This window comes from Amaranthus tricolor, chromosome 2, assembly GCF_026212465.1.
Source record: "Amaranthus tricolor cultivar Red isolate AtriRed21 chromosome 2, ASM2621246v1, whole genome shotgun sequence".
Taxonomy (NCBI): Eukaryota; Viridiplantae; Streptophyta; class Magnoliopsida; order Caryophyllales; family Amaranthaceae; genus Amaranthus; species Amaranthus tricolor.
This window is the reverse complement of record NC_080048.1, coordinates 23891179-23904059: the sequence shown is the minus strand read 5'-3', so window position 1 is coordinate 23904059 and position 12881 is coordinate 23891179.

Sequence of the window (12881 nt, the reverse complement as noted above, 5' to 3'; positions counted from 1 at the left end):
TTTAAAATGTTTTCTATGTAAAAAGGTTATGAATAATGAATTGGGTAAACCTTAGGTTACCGCATGAATTTAAAAAAAAAAACTTTAATTATCACATTGAAAAATTAATACTTTTGAGTTATCCCGTAAAATTTCTCTTTAATATAAAAATTGGTCACTCCCACGTGAGAGTAAATTTGATGGATTTTCATGATTAAATTCCCTTAAGTTGAGGGATATTAAGAGCATCGTATTGTAACGTTTCACTAATTGAATGCAAACATTATTTCAATGCGTAACGATTTTGTACTAAGTTTGTTGTTGTCATTTTGTCATCAGTACCACTGTTTATAAACTTGTAATGACTAAATCATTTGCCAATAAAAACTCACCTCATCCTTCTGAAACAGTGCAAAAGAAAACATATAACACTCAACACACAAGATTATTCTCTTCTATCTTCATTTTCTTTTTAGAAATTTGGATTACTTAAATATTATGGTGTTTTTTGCCTTCTAGTATTATGCAAACTACTACTATTATACTCCCTTATATTTGCTTTACTTGTTCTATTTGTTTTTTCAACACTGTTTATCAATCACTCATATTACGTGATTTGTTTTTAATTTATAAGTTACTACATATATAGTTATGTAGAATCTTATTTAATTCGTCTTATTGTAAATTTTGTTAATATTAATTTTTTTAAAAATTTTTACTCAAGGACAATTAGAGATATTTAAAATAAAAAACGTACATTAACAAATAAATCAAAACCAAATAAGACAAGTAAAGAAAATAAGAGGAATTATATGAAAGCTTGTTTTATTATAGAGACATCCTATTGTAAAGATCAGCTAGCACAAGAGAGTGGCATAATCCATGACTCGATCAAATTAAAGTCTAATTTTTTTAAACGAAAATATTTTTATTGGAAAGTTGTTTAGATGTCGACAAGTATTCTGAGAGTGTTGTAGGACAAAAAAAAATCTACTTAAACTTTAATTGATTTTCTTATATTAATCTAGGCTACTGAGCCTAACTTTCATAAGTGTTTATTCGAGTTATTGATATCAAGTCGTATATTTCTTGTCGGTTCAAAATTGAGCTTTGTATCAACATTGATTTTTACATAACTTTAAATTTACTTTAAAATTCAAATCAAATTGGATTCCATTACAAAATCGAGTACATAGCAAGTCATCAAATATGTTTTGAACACCTCTAATTTTAACATGTTAAACTTTACTTTATATTGTTATATATATTAGTATGTCCAAAAACCAAATACTTATAAATTAATTCCCTAGTAAAGTGGATCCATATGAAACTAATAACTTTTATACTTTCTCCTAATCACACCTGTTATCCCATTTAGTTTTTACGCTTTATTTAATACATAACTTCAAATAAAAGTTCATCAACATCACATTCATATTTAATGAATGAAACAAAGTTACACTTAACTATATTTTGAGAACTAGATTCGAATAAATAAAAATAAAAATTATTTAATAAATAATACTCCCTCCTATTCAGCTTATGTGTCCCATTTTCTTTCATGGTTAAGTAAATAATTTCATCATCATCATCCTACCCAGTATATCCCGCTCATTAAAAACTAAGGCCAGGGTCTGGAGAGGGAAAGACAGCGACAACTCATACCCATAAAGGAGAGCGCGGTCAAAGGAGTTCCCCGGCTCGAGGAAGATAAAGAGACGTGATTACACGTGATATATAACTTAAAGACCTATAAAACATGGAGCCACTACAAAAGAAAACAAAGAACTAATAGTTTGGATACGATAAAAACAAGAGGTTAAGGACACTAAAAGGTAAACTAAGAGGACATTAGTAATCTAAGACATGTATATGGCGTCTCCAACTACTCCTATCCCTAGCCAGGTCCGCTGAGAGATCTAACTCATGCAAGTCAAGTCTTATTTGCTCAACCCAAGTTCTCCTGGGTTTTTCTCGACTCCTCTTACCCTCTACTATAATACTTTCTACCCTCCTCACAGGGGCGTCGAAAGTCTTTCTCTACACATGACCAAATCACCTCAATCTATTTTCGCGCATTTTTCCAAACATAGGGGCTACCCTTAGTTTGTCCCTAAACTCTTTCCTAATTCGATCAATCAATGTGTGCCCACACATTCACCTCAGCATACGTATTTCTGTAACTTTCATCTTATGTTCGAAAATCTTTTTTACATGTTAACATTCAATCCCATATGGATAAATAATTTCTTAGAATTAAAGGGAGTATTTAAAATATAATCAGGCGAAGCTACATTGCGGCGAACGCGTCACTAAATCTTCAAATAGGAGCAGTGGCTGTCTTTTGGATAATTAGAACATAGATCTAAAAGGATGGTGAGCACCGCCATACAACTTTCAACTAAAAGCTATACTGGATGTTGACGTCGTATCCTTATGTAAACCATGTTCTACTATCCAATCATCAATTTTATATCAATGAATATGAATTATATGGATTTCAGTTTCATCCTTACATAATGTTTTTATTCTCTCCATTTTCAAAAAACCTAATCTTTTTCCTTCCTAACCTAATAAGATTTTATACTTTCTTTGTTCCGGTGAAATAAAAATAAATCTAAAGTAAAAAGTTTTAAAAAAATAAAAAGTTTTAAAAGTGTAATATTAAATAGAGAGAGACGAGATTGTCTGAATTATATTAAAAAGAGTTTATATGTGTAATTAGCTTGAATCCCGTGTCAAGTACGGATAGTTTAAAAATAATTAAATAATTTCTTGAATATAAAAAAAATTAGTTTACATGTATTAATTTGTTATGTGTTAACTATAATAAATATAGAGAAAATAATATTTGACGTGTAACAGAAATTAAACATATCACTTTATATTTTCTTATGCATGTAATATCGAGTATTATAGTAATCATAATTTAATCTTTTGAATATATACTTCTATGTGTAATTTTGTATATATAATATAATATATAATATCTTAATTTTTTAAACTCATGAGTGCTTTTATGTATTTTTGATAACTTGAGAAAGATATTTCATACTTGATATTTTCAATAGATGTTGTAGTGTGGGAAAATTTTTTTGATCGAGTTATTAAATAAAACTTATGTATGACAATTGAGAATTCTTACATCTTTTGAAGATATAAAATTATTTAATATGACATTATATATAGCATGACAACATTAAACATTTCATTTTATATGAAATACACATTTTTTTTATTTGAATCACGTATATACATTATTAATAAAAGAATTGGAAAATGACAAATGACAAATGACAAACTCTTAAAATTTTTCCAAATTAATTTATTAAATAGGTTAGAATTGATTACTTGACACTTTATTATCCTAAATTAATATGATATTTTTCCTTAAATATGCAAGTCAAGCTTTAATATTCTTCTATAATTTGCTTACCTTATTAGCTAATATTTTTCCTTTTATATTTTTATATTAGTTTTACAATATTTCTTTATGTAGTGTTTGGGAAGAAGTATTTTATTTCAAATTATGGATTTTAATTATTAAATTATAAATGAAAAATTTGAAAATGACCAATTTTAGATAGACACTTGCAAATTCTCAACTTTAACTACTTTAAAGACAATGGTAGAATTTGATCCAAATGCACATTTGAAAATTTTTGATTTGCCAAACAATAAATTTTAGCCAATTTTATATTTTCAAATGAAATCATTATTCCTAAACATAGCATTTAAATTATTTGATTGATTGATGTTCTAGTATGGTATATGTCTAAATATGAATCTTATTTTATTAAGTGAATTTAGTACACAATTGACTATTATAACCTTATCAATTAGCTGGAAAAATTTTCAATCATAACTTGACACATGTCAATAAGATATTTCTTTTTTTTTTGTTTCTATTTTAGTATGTTAGTATAGAAGTATAGATACCATATAATAAACTAAAGTTCTCGTTTGATACAACAATAATTTTAAATCTTATAACACAATTTAGTGTCAAATTAAAGAATCTAATAAATATTTAAGTTATGTTATTTTTTTTTGATGTAACTTAAATTAATGATTGAATAAAATTGTATTTTCTTTATATCAAAAAATATTCGTGACATAATTTTTTTTCATGTGATCCAGTAAATCAGTAAGGTTGTATAATTAAAGTGTCTATCAAGATTTACACTAATTTAATATAATATCATAATGTTTTCCACTCATTAGTGTTTTTGTGTATTTTTGATGACATAAGGGAAGATATTCCATAAATGATATTATTGATAGATATAGTAGTGTAGGAAAATTTTGCTGATTGAGTAATTAAATGAAACTTATGCATGACGATAAAATTCTAACCCCTTTTGAAGATATAAATTATTTAACATGACATTATATATACCGTGACAACATTCAACATTTTTCTTTTATATGAAAAACACATATTTTTTTAATTTAAATCACTTATCATACAATATAATAAAAGAGTTGAAAAATAACAAATGACAAACTCTTAAAACTTTGTCAAATGAAACTAATTTCATAGGTTAGAATTGAATATTTGGCACTTTATTTTCCTTAATTAACATTATATTTTTTTTCTTATCTTATTAGCTACTAATTTTCAAAATATGCAAGTCAACCTTTATTATTCTTCTATTATTTTCTTACCTTATTAGCTGATATTTTTCCTTTTATATTCTTAAATCATCTTTACAATAATCCTTTAAATTATTTAATTGATTGATATTATTGTATATTATATGTCTAAATATGAAATTTATACTATTACTTGAATTTAATGATGGAATTGACTATTATAGCTTGGAGTCCAAATAACTAATAACAAGAGCAGTTGATGATGCGGCTTGGATTTATACCTTGATTTCTTCAATTTTCACTGAGGGACCCAAAAGGAGTCCGACTTATCGATATCACAGAATGATCAAATACTTAGAATAATTTCTTTCATCTTGACGAACCCCATATTTTTCTATGATGCGGAATGAATGCAATTGGTTCGCGTCTTCGATAATATAGACAATTAGAATTACAACTAATGAGCCCCAACATGGGCGATTTTCTTGTTCCGCGACATTCACTTGTCTTGGTTGTTCCTCATACTTGAACAAATTACGTTTTACTTTAAGTTTTAGCCTAGAAAGGGTCCGGCTTATTGATGAGGCGGACGAACTAAGATTCGAAACTTCTTCCGTACTTAGAATATTTCGCAAAATTATTTGGGGGCCACTTGGGAGTTCGACTTATCGATGACACGGACATCTTCCACAATGATCCTGATTCATGCCTATAAGAATTGTAGGACAACACCAAGACAAGGGAACTTAGCTATATAGAACATTGCCGCGGAATAAATAACACTTGCATGGACTCATTGCGAAATTTTCATAACTTTGAAAAATTGTAAGAAAGTTGGTCATATATCGAGTCCGACTTATAGACTTCACGGACACAACCAATATTCTTTAAGTTCTATACATACCGCGACCTTTTTGGTGATCTCTTCCGCAAATTTTAAAGATTCGATTCAGAAGCCCCAACTACTTTTTGCAGCTGCCAGGCATTTCGCGGAAAATGGAACAATTTCGTGGATGTGTGGCGAACATTTTCATACTTAGCAAATAAATTCAGGATTAAATAGTATAAGGGGCCCGACTTGTCGTCTTTCCGGACCGGGCATGTTGGTGCTTGCAACGTTGGTCGCGACTTAGATCAGTGCCTGTAACAAGATGCAACGTTGAGGAGAATGACGTGACCTCAACGTATTCCGCGGCTACCACAAGTGACGCGACAACGGACCCGTCTTGTCTATAAGTTGGACGATAAGATGAGCAATCCTCATACGTAGATTTATCCCAAGGTTTTTAACTTTTAGGAGATATGTTGGGGTCCGACTTTTCGACCCTACTGTTTCGTGAGAAAGCCTGGTAACTTATAGAAATTATCAACATCTCCACCCAACTTGGGGATCCGACTTGTCGACTCCCCGGGTACTTTGAAATGACTGGATACTCAGAAAAATTCCTCACATTGGGGGTCCGACTTATCGACTTCCCGGTTTAATTTCAGGTCCCACTTCTCGTTTTAAGGTGTTCCGGGGTGAGTGAGGTTTTCAAGCATTTATTTTTGCAATAAATCGGGATTTTGGAACTGTTCCCTCTCATGTAACTTCTATTAATATTTCCCTCATTTCTTTAATATTTATTGTAGTGAGAGAAAGTAAGGAGATACGCTCTGATAATCATCAACCATTCTTCAAATTCTGACAAAATTTTCGAAGATCTTCGAGGTTTTTCTAACAGATCTTCAAGTTTTCTGACAGATCTTCAAATTTTCTGACAGATCTACAAATTTTCTGACAGATCTTCAAATTTTTTGACAGATCTTCAAATTTCTTCAAACAAGGTACTCGAATTTTTCTCAAATTTTTTAATTTCTTCGAACTGTTCTTCGTGTTCTTGAATTTGTTAGTTTAAGGCTTTGAATTTGTTTATGAAACTAGTCTTTATTCTTTACAAGTATCGCCTGCTACTTTATCTTGACTTTGGTTAATATGGATGTCTCAGTTATAAATGAGACGATAGCTAACACAGACATCAACCCTACTAACCCGACGAACTTCCCCTCTTTAGTTGTATGAAACGCTTTGATAAGGAGGGATTGTTGGTAGTTGATTCGGGTAATAGCAGTTCAGTGAGAATCACCTCCTACGTGCAATTGGGAAGGAAACCCATGAACGTTCAATTCAATTGGATACCCGCTCGTTCTAAGCTGGAGAATGAAAATCTCCCCTCGGCATTCGGAATCAGTTTAGCCATAGATCTAAGTAAGGGCCGCCAGTTCTTGCGTTTTTTATCATACGTTTACTCATTTCTGACTTGTGATTTTTCAGGGGTTGCTAAGGAGAATCTGAGGACTAAAAAATCGAACCTGATGAAGAAGTTCAGTGTCATGAGATTTGCTCATGGGGCCAACCAGAGGGCCGCGAAAAAGCCTTTTCCTCTTCCTCCCAAGGCATATATTGATGTTTTTTAGTGAACCATTGGGAATTCTCTAACTTTTTCTTTCGTAGGATTCGGTGATGACCGAAAAGGGGCTGGATGAAGTGCCCAGCGAGGTAGAGGCTCTAAGGCTTCTTGAGGAGAGGAAGAGGGTTAATATCCCCGATGAATCTAAGAGGGTGATTCCTTCGAAAAAGACGGAAGCGAAGGAGAAAAAGGAAAAGGAAGAGAAGAAGAAAGAGAAGAAGAGAAAGAGAGAGTCTTCTTCTTCCAACGCCAAGAGTGCCACGAAGAGAGCTTCCTTGGACACCGTCAGGACTGCTGTACCTATAAAAATCAGGTCAGTAGAGGGGGAGGTGTCTACCCTTCAGAGAAAAGCGATACCTGTCTCCGGTAAGGGTAAGGAGAAGGTAGGAGAGTCAGTTGCGGCCCCTGAGTCGCACGTCGGGCAGGTGTATCGTCGCCGAGAAGTCTTGCCTTTCCGACACGACACCCTTTTCGCTGATTTGGGACATAAGAGCATGATAACTCGATTTAAAGGGCGGCCTCGCACTTAATAAGCAAAGTGGACGTTGATCACCTGAAGTCCCTGCCTCCCAGCGATAGAGTGCGCCAGTACCAGGCTTCCGTGGTTGAGGTAATATCACCAATCTGCCTTTTTGCCTTGAATCAGTAGAGCATGGAGTTAAATCTTCCGTTATTTTTCAGAGTTTTCTAAGGTTGTCTTTCGAGCTGAACTTAAGTCGCCAAAGTGCCTCGGATAAGGAGACCATTGCGGCCTTAACCTTCCGCTGCGACGAGCAGAACGAGGAGGTCAGGAAGCTTCGAGAAGATCTTGGTGAACTGCCGGGCTTAAAGGTAAAACTTTCTAAGTGCGCTGAATTGAAGGAGCTCTTAGTCAGAACTGAACAATGGCGAGAAAGGGCCAAGAAGCGGCTGGAGGAGACCATTGGGAACTTGGACGCAGCCTCTAACATGTCTGCCACCCTTGGTCATGAGACGGGGCGCCTGATGGATATTCACGCCAGGCTGATTTATCAAAATCCGTTTCTTATAAAGCAGGTGTCGGACGATCTAGATAAATTCAAGATCTTATTATCCGTGGCTTAAGTGTACAAGCTCCGCTTGAAGAGACGAGCCAGGATAGCCAGGGATTGGTTGACGTCGGATGAGCCTGAAGCGTCAAGTTTCTTGGGGGATTTAACAGCAGAGATGATGGATGCCAGCTCCATGATCAGCGATGAAAAATATCGTCTGGCTGCCGCGGAGTTAGGTGTCAATTTTGATTCTCTCCACCAAATGGCTAATTAAAAGGGAGACGAAGCTTTGAGCAACCTGGCTTCCGCTTTGGAACGGGAGTTAGCGGTATTGGTTGATCCGAGTTGGGACGCGGAGGAGGAGAAGGCTTGGTCAGAGATAGTTGATGGGGAAGCTAAAAAGGAGGCATTGTGCCTTGACTTAAACAAATTAAATCTATCTCCTCCTTCGGCCCAAGATATCCCTGAGAGCTTGGCGCTATCTAAGCTGGAGAGTTTGTGTTTGGACCTCTCTAATTTAATAATCGATGAAGGAAAAAACCTCCAGAGCTTGTCTAGGGAGTTATCTAAGAACGAAGTGGAGCCGTTTAATATTAAAGATTTCATAAGCTTCACTCCGAGTCTCGACGAGGGAGGGGTCAGGTCTCCCAGGCCGCTGCATCAGGAACCAAAGGAAGATGTTGACACATTTTTAAACGATGTTTGAATATTCAAAATTGTAATTTGAACTTGTTGTAATGGCGATGTATGGCCGAGTAGTTTTTGGGGGTTTGAACATTTAGAATTGTAATGTGAACGATGATTGCTTGATTGTTTAAATATTGTCGGATAGTCTTGTAACGTTCTGCCGAGGATATATTCGAAATGCTTTGAATATCATTATGAATCCTTCTTTAGGTGCCCGACTTACAGACCACTGATTCTTGCCGAGAAAATAGAAAACCCTGATTTCAACAAAATTACTTAAATTAATTTGGTCATGTGACCCCCCCTCAAGGGGTCCGACTTACAGATGCCACTGATTTTTGCCGAGTTTATAGAAAATACTGATTTTAACAGGATCTGCAATAAGGAAGTTTAGTAGATGTCTGATATGATAACTTAAGATTGTGTAAACGGATGTCAAGTATGTCCGACAACTTTACATCTGAAGACTAGATGATTATGAGAAAGTAGATTATAACACCGAATAATTGGAACCGTTGAAACTTAAAGTTGGATAATGACTGAAAATGTTGAAACTTCTGCTATATTGAAATTGAAATTGTAACGGACAAATGATTGTAACTGATAAATGAGAGCTATTGTTTAATTCGACTAACAATGCTTTAAGTTGAAATTGAGACTGATGATTAATAATGATTAGTTGAAGCTAATGATTGTTGATGCTGGTGGTTATTGGAGAACGAAAGCCATCCTCTAACTTCTCTAACTTGATTTGTATCCTCTTTATCTATAGCCCCTTGCAGATCTTGTTAAACAAAGTATTTTTTCAAGTGATCGCTATTCTATGGGCGGGATAACCTCTTCCCTCTCATGTCTTCTAATTCGAGCGTCTCTAGTTTGATGGCACGGATACCTTTTAATGGGCTATCGACTTTGTCAATGCATTTCCCCTTGTTTCTGGTAACAAATCCAAATTTTTTCTTTCTTCTTTTTCGTTCTCTCTATGTGAGTAATAGGTGACTCTTATGGAGGGTATACCGATTTCCACTGGAAGTACGGCTTTAGACCCGTTTACCAGGGAAAAGGGGGTATGTCCTGTTGCTTCTTTGATTGTTATTCGACTTGCCCACAAAATGTCGGGTATTTGTTCATCCCAAGTTCCTTTTGCCCCTTCTATTTTCCTTTTGATGTCGTTCAAAATTTCTTTGTTTGCCGACTCGACTTGGCCATTAGTTTGAGGTCGAGATACTGAACTGAATCGGATTTGAATATTGAACCTGTCGCAGTACTCTATTGTGTTCTTATTGACGAATTATCTTCCATTGTCTGTAATGATTACGCGAGGGATGCCATATCTCGTGATGATATTTTGCCATATGAACTGACAGACTTGTTTATCTGTGATGGAGCTAAGGGCCTCGGCTTCTACATACTTGGTGAAGTAATCTATGGCCAAGATAATAAACTTTCGTTGTCCCTTTGCAGGCGAAAAGGGGCCAAGGAGATCTATACCCCATTTGTCGAAGGGCAAGACGGCTTGAATAGCTTAAAGGTAGTTAGATGGCTTTCTTCCTATTTTTTAGTGGTACTGGCATTGGGTTCAACGTTTGATCAATATTTTAGTGTCGCTCCTAAGGGAGGGCCAGTAGTATCCGCTTCTAAGGACCTTGCCTATTACAGTTCGTACTCCTTGGTGTATTCCGCATTCACCTTCGTGTATTTCGCGAAGTATATAGTTTCCTTCTTCAGGGGAAACACACTTCAAAAGGGGATGTGTGTATGATTTTTTGTAGAGCGTTCCTTCGTAGAGTTCGAACCATCCGGCCTTCTTTTGGAGTAGTTTTGCTTGACTTTCATCTTGGGGGAGTGTTTGATTTTGCAAGTATCTGATGTAGGGTTCCATCCATATTTCTGACCTATCGATGGTATTGACCATGAAGTTAATACTAGGGTTAGGAAGCAAATCCCAGATGATATCACGAGCCGCAGATGTTTCAGCTGAACTGGCAAGTTTTGCCAGGGAGTCGGCTTGTGCATTTTGGGATCTTGGGATGTGAATCAATGTGAATTTGTCAAATTTCTTGACAAATTCTCTCACTCGCTGCAAATACACTTTCATGCTATCATCTTTAGCTTTGAATTCCCCGTTTACCTGCCCGACTATCAATTGGGAATCGAAGAAAGTGGATAGTGTTTTAGCCCCCGCTTCATAGCAGATTTTAAGCCCCAAGAGTAGTGCTTCATACTCTGCTTCATTGTTAGAGTTCGCAAATTCGAATATGACCACCCTTTCCATACGGCCCCCGGTGGAAGATACAATTAGAAGTCCTGGTCTGCTTACGGATTGTGTGGAGGACCCGTCTACATATAACTTCCATTTTTGGTTGATAGGTGAAACTAGTTTTGGTATTCTGAGACTGAGACATATAAAACTAGTTTTTCTCCGTTGATAGGTGAAACTAGTTTTGGTAAAGAGGACAGATGTTCTTTTAGCTGGCTGAAATTTCTTGGCTTCACTTGTCTATTCGAACTTGCTTTGTTTGAGAGTTTTAAAAAAGGGCGAACATTTGTCTGCTGATCTGGACATAAATCTCTCTAAAGCGGCCACACATCTTATTAGTTTTTGAACTTCTTTCACGGAAGTAGGAGACTTTATATCTCGAATTGTACGAATCTTATCGGGGTTTGCTTCTATACCTCTCTCGTCCACAAGAAAGCCAAGGCACTTCCCTCCGGTGACCTCAAACACGCACTTGTCAGGATTAAGTCGCATATGGTGTTTTCGAGGGTTATGAATGTTTCGCGTAAGTCCGCGGCATGTTAAGACGCCTGCTTGCTTTTTGTGATCATGTCGTCCACATATACCTCCAAGTTTCGGCCTATCTGAGATTGGAAGACCTTGTTTACCATTCTCTGATAAGTAGCTCCGACATTTTTTAACCCAAAGGGCATGACCTTATAGCAGTATACCCCGACATTTGTAATGAATGTTGTGTGAGGCTGGTCTTCTATGGCTAAAGGGATTTGATGGTAACCCGCTTTAGCATCCATGAAGCTCAAAAGGGCATGGCCTGCCGTGGAATTTACCATGCGACCTATTTTGGGAAGAGGATAATCGTCTTTCGGGTATGCTTTGTTTATGTCCGTGAAGTCAACGCACATCCTTCATTTCCCATTTCACTTTTTGACGAGGACGACGTTGGAAAGCCAATTGGAGTATTTTCATTCTCGGAGGAATCAACAATTTTTCCAATTCTTCTTTGGCAGCCTCAATTCTCTCTTTCCCTTGATGTAGCAGCTTCTGTTTTACGGGTTTATAGCTTGGTTTTATATCATGTTTGTGGCACATAACGCTTGGCGGTATTCAAGACATATCTTCGGTAGAAAAAGCGAAGATGTCACAGAACTCAGCGACGGTATCCAAGATATCCTGTTTTACCGTCTCTGGAAGGTCTTTTCCTATCTTGATCGATTTCCCCTAAAATTGTCAAGATTAAGTCGCATATGGTGTTTTCGAGGGTTATGAATGTTTCGCGTAAGTCCGCGGCATATTCAGACGCCTACTTGCTTTTTTTGATCATGTCATTCACATATACCTTTAAGTTTCGGCCTACCTGAGACTGGAAGACCTTGTTTACCATTCTCTGATAAGTAGCTCCGGCATTTTTTAACCCAAAGGGCATGACCTTGTAGCAGTATGCCCCGTCATTTGTAATGAATGTTGTGTGAGGCTGGTCTTCTATGGCTAAAGGGATTTGATGGTAACCCGCGTTAGCTTCCATGAAGCTCAAAAGGGCATGGCCTGCCGTGGAATCCACCAAGCGACCTATTTTGGGAAGAGGATAATCGTCTTTCGGGTATTCCTTGTTTAGGTCCGTGAAGCCAATGCACATCCTCCATTTCCCATTTGACTTTTTGACGAGGATGACGTTGGAAAGCCAATCGGAGTATTTGCATTCTCGGATGAATCAGCAATTTTTCCACTTCTTCTTTGGCGGCCTCAATTCTCTCTTTCCCTTGATGTCGCAGCTTCTGTTTTACGGGTTTATAGCCTGGTTTTATATCAAGTTTGTGGCACATAACGCTTAGTGGTATGCCAGACATCTCTTTGGTAGAAAAAGCGAAGATGTCACAAAACTCAGCGACGGTAGCCAAGATATCCTGTTTTACCGTCTCTTGA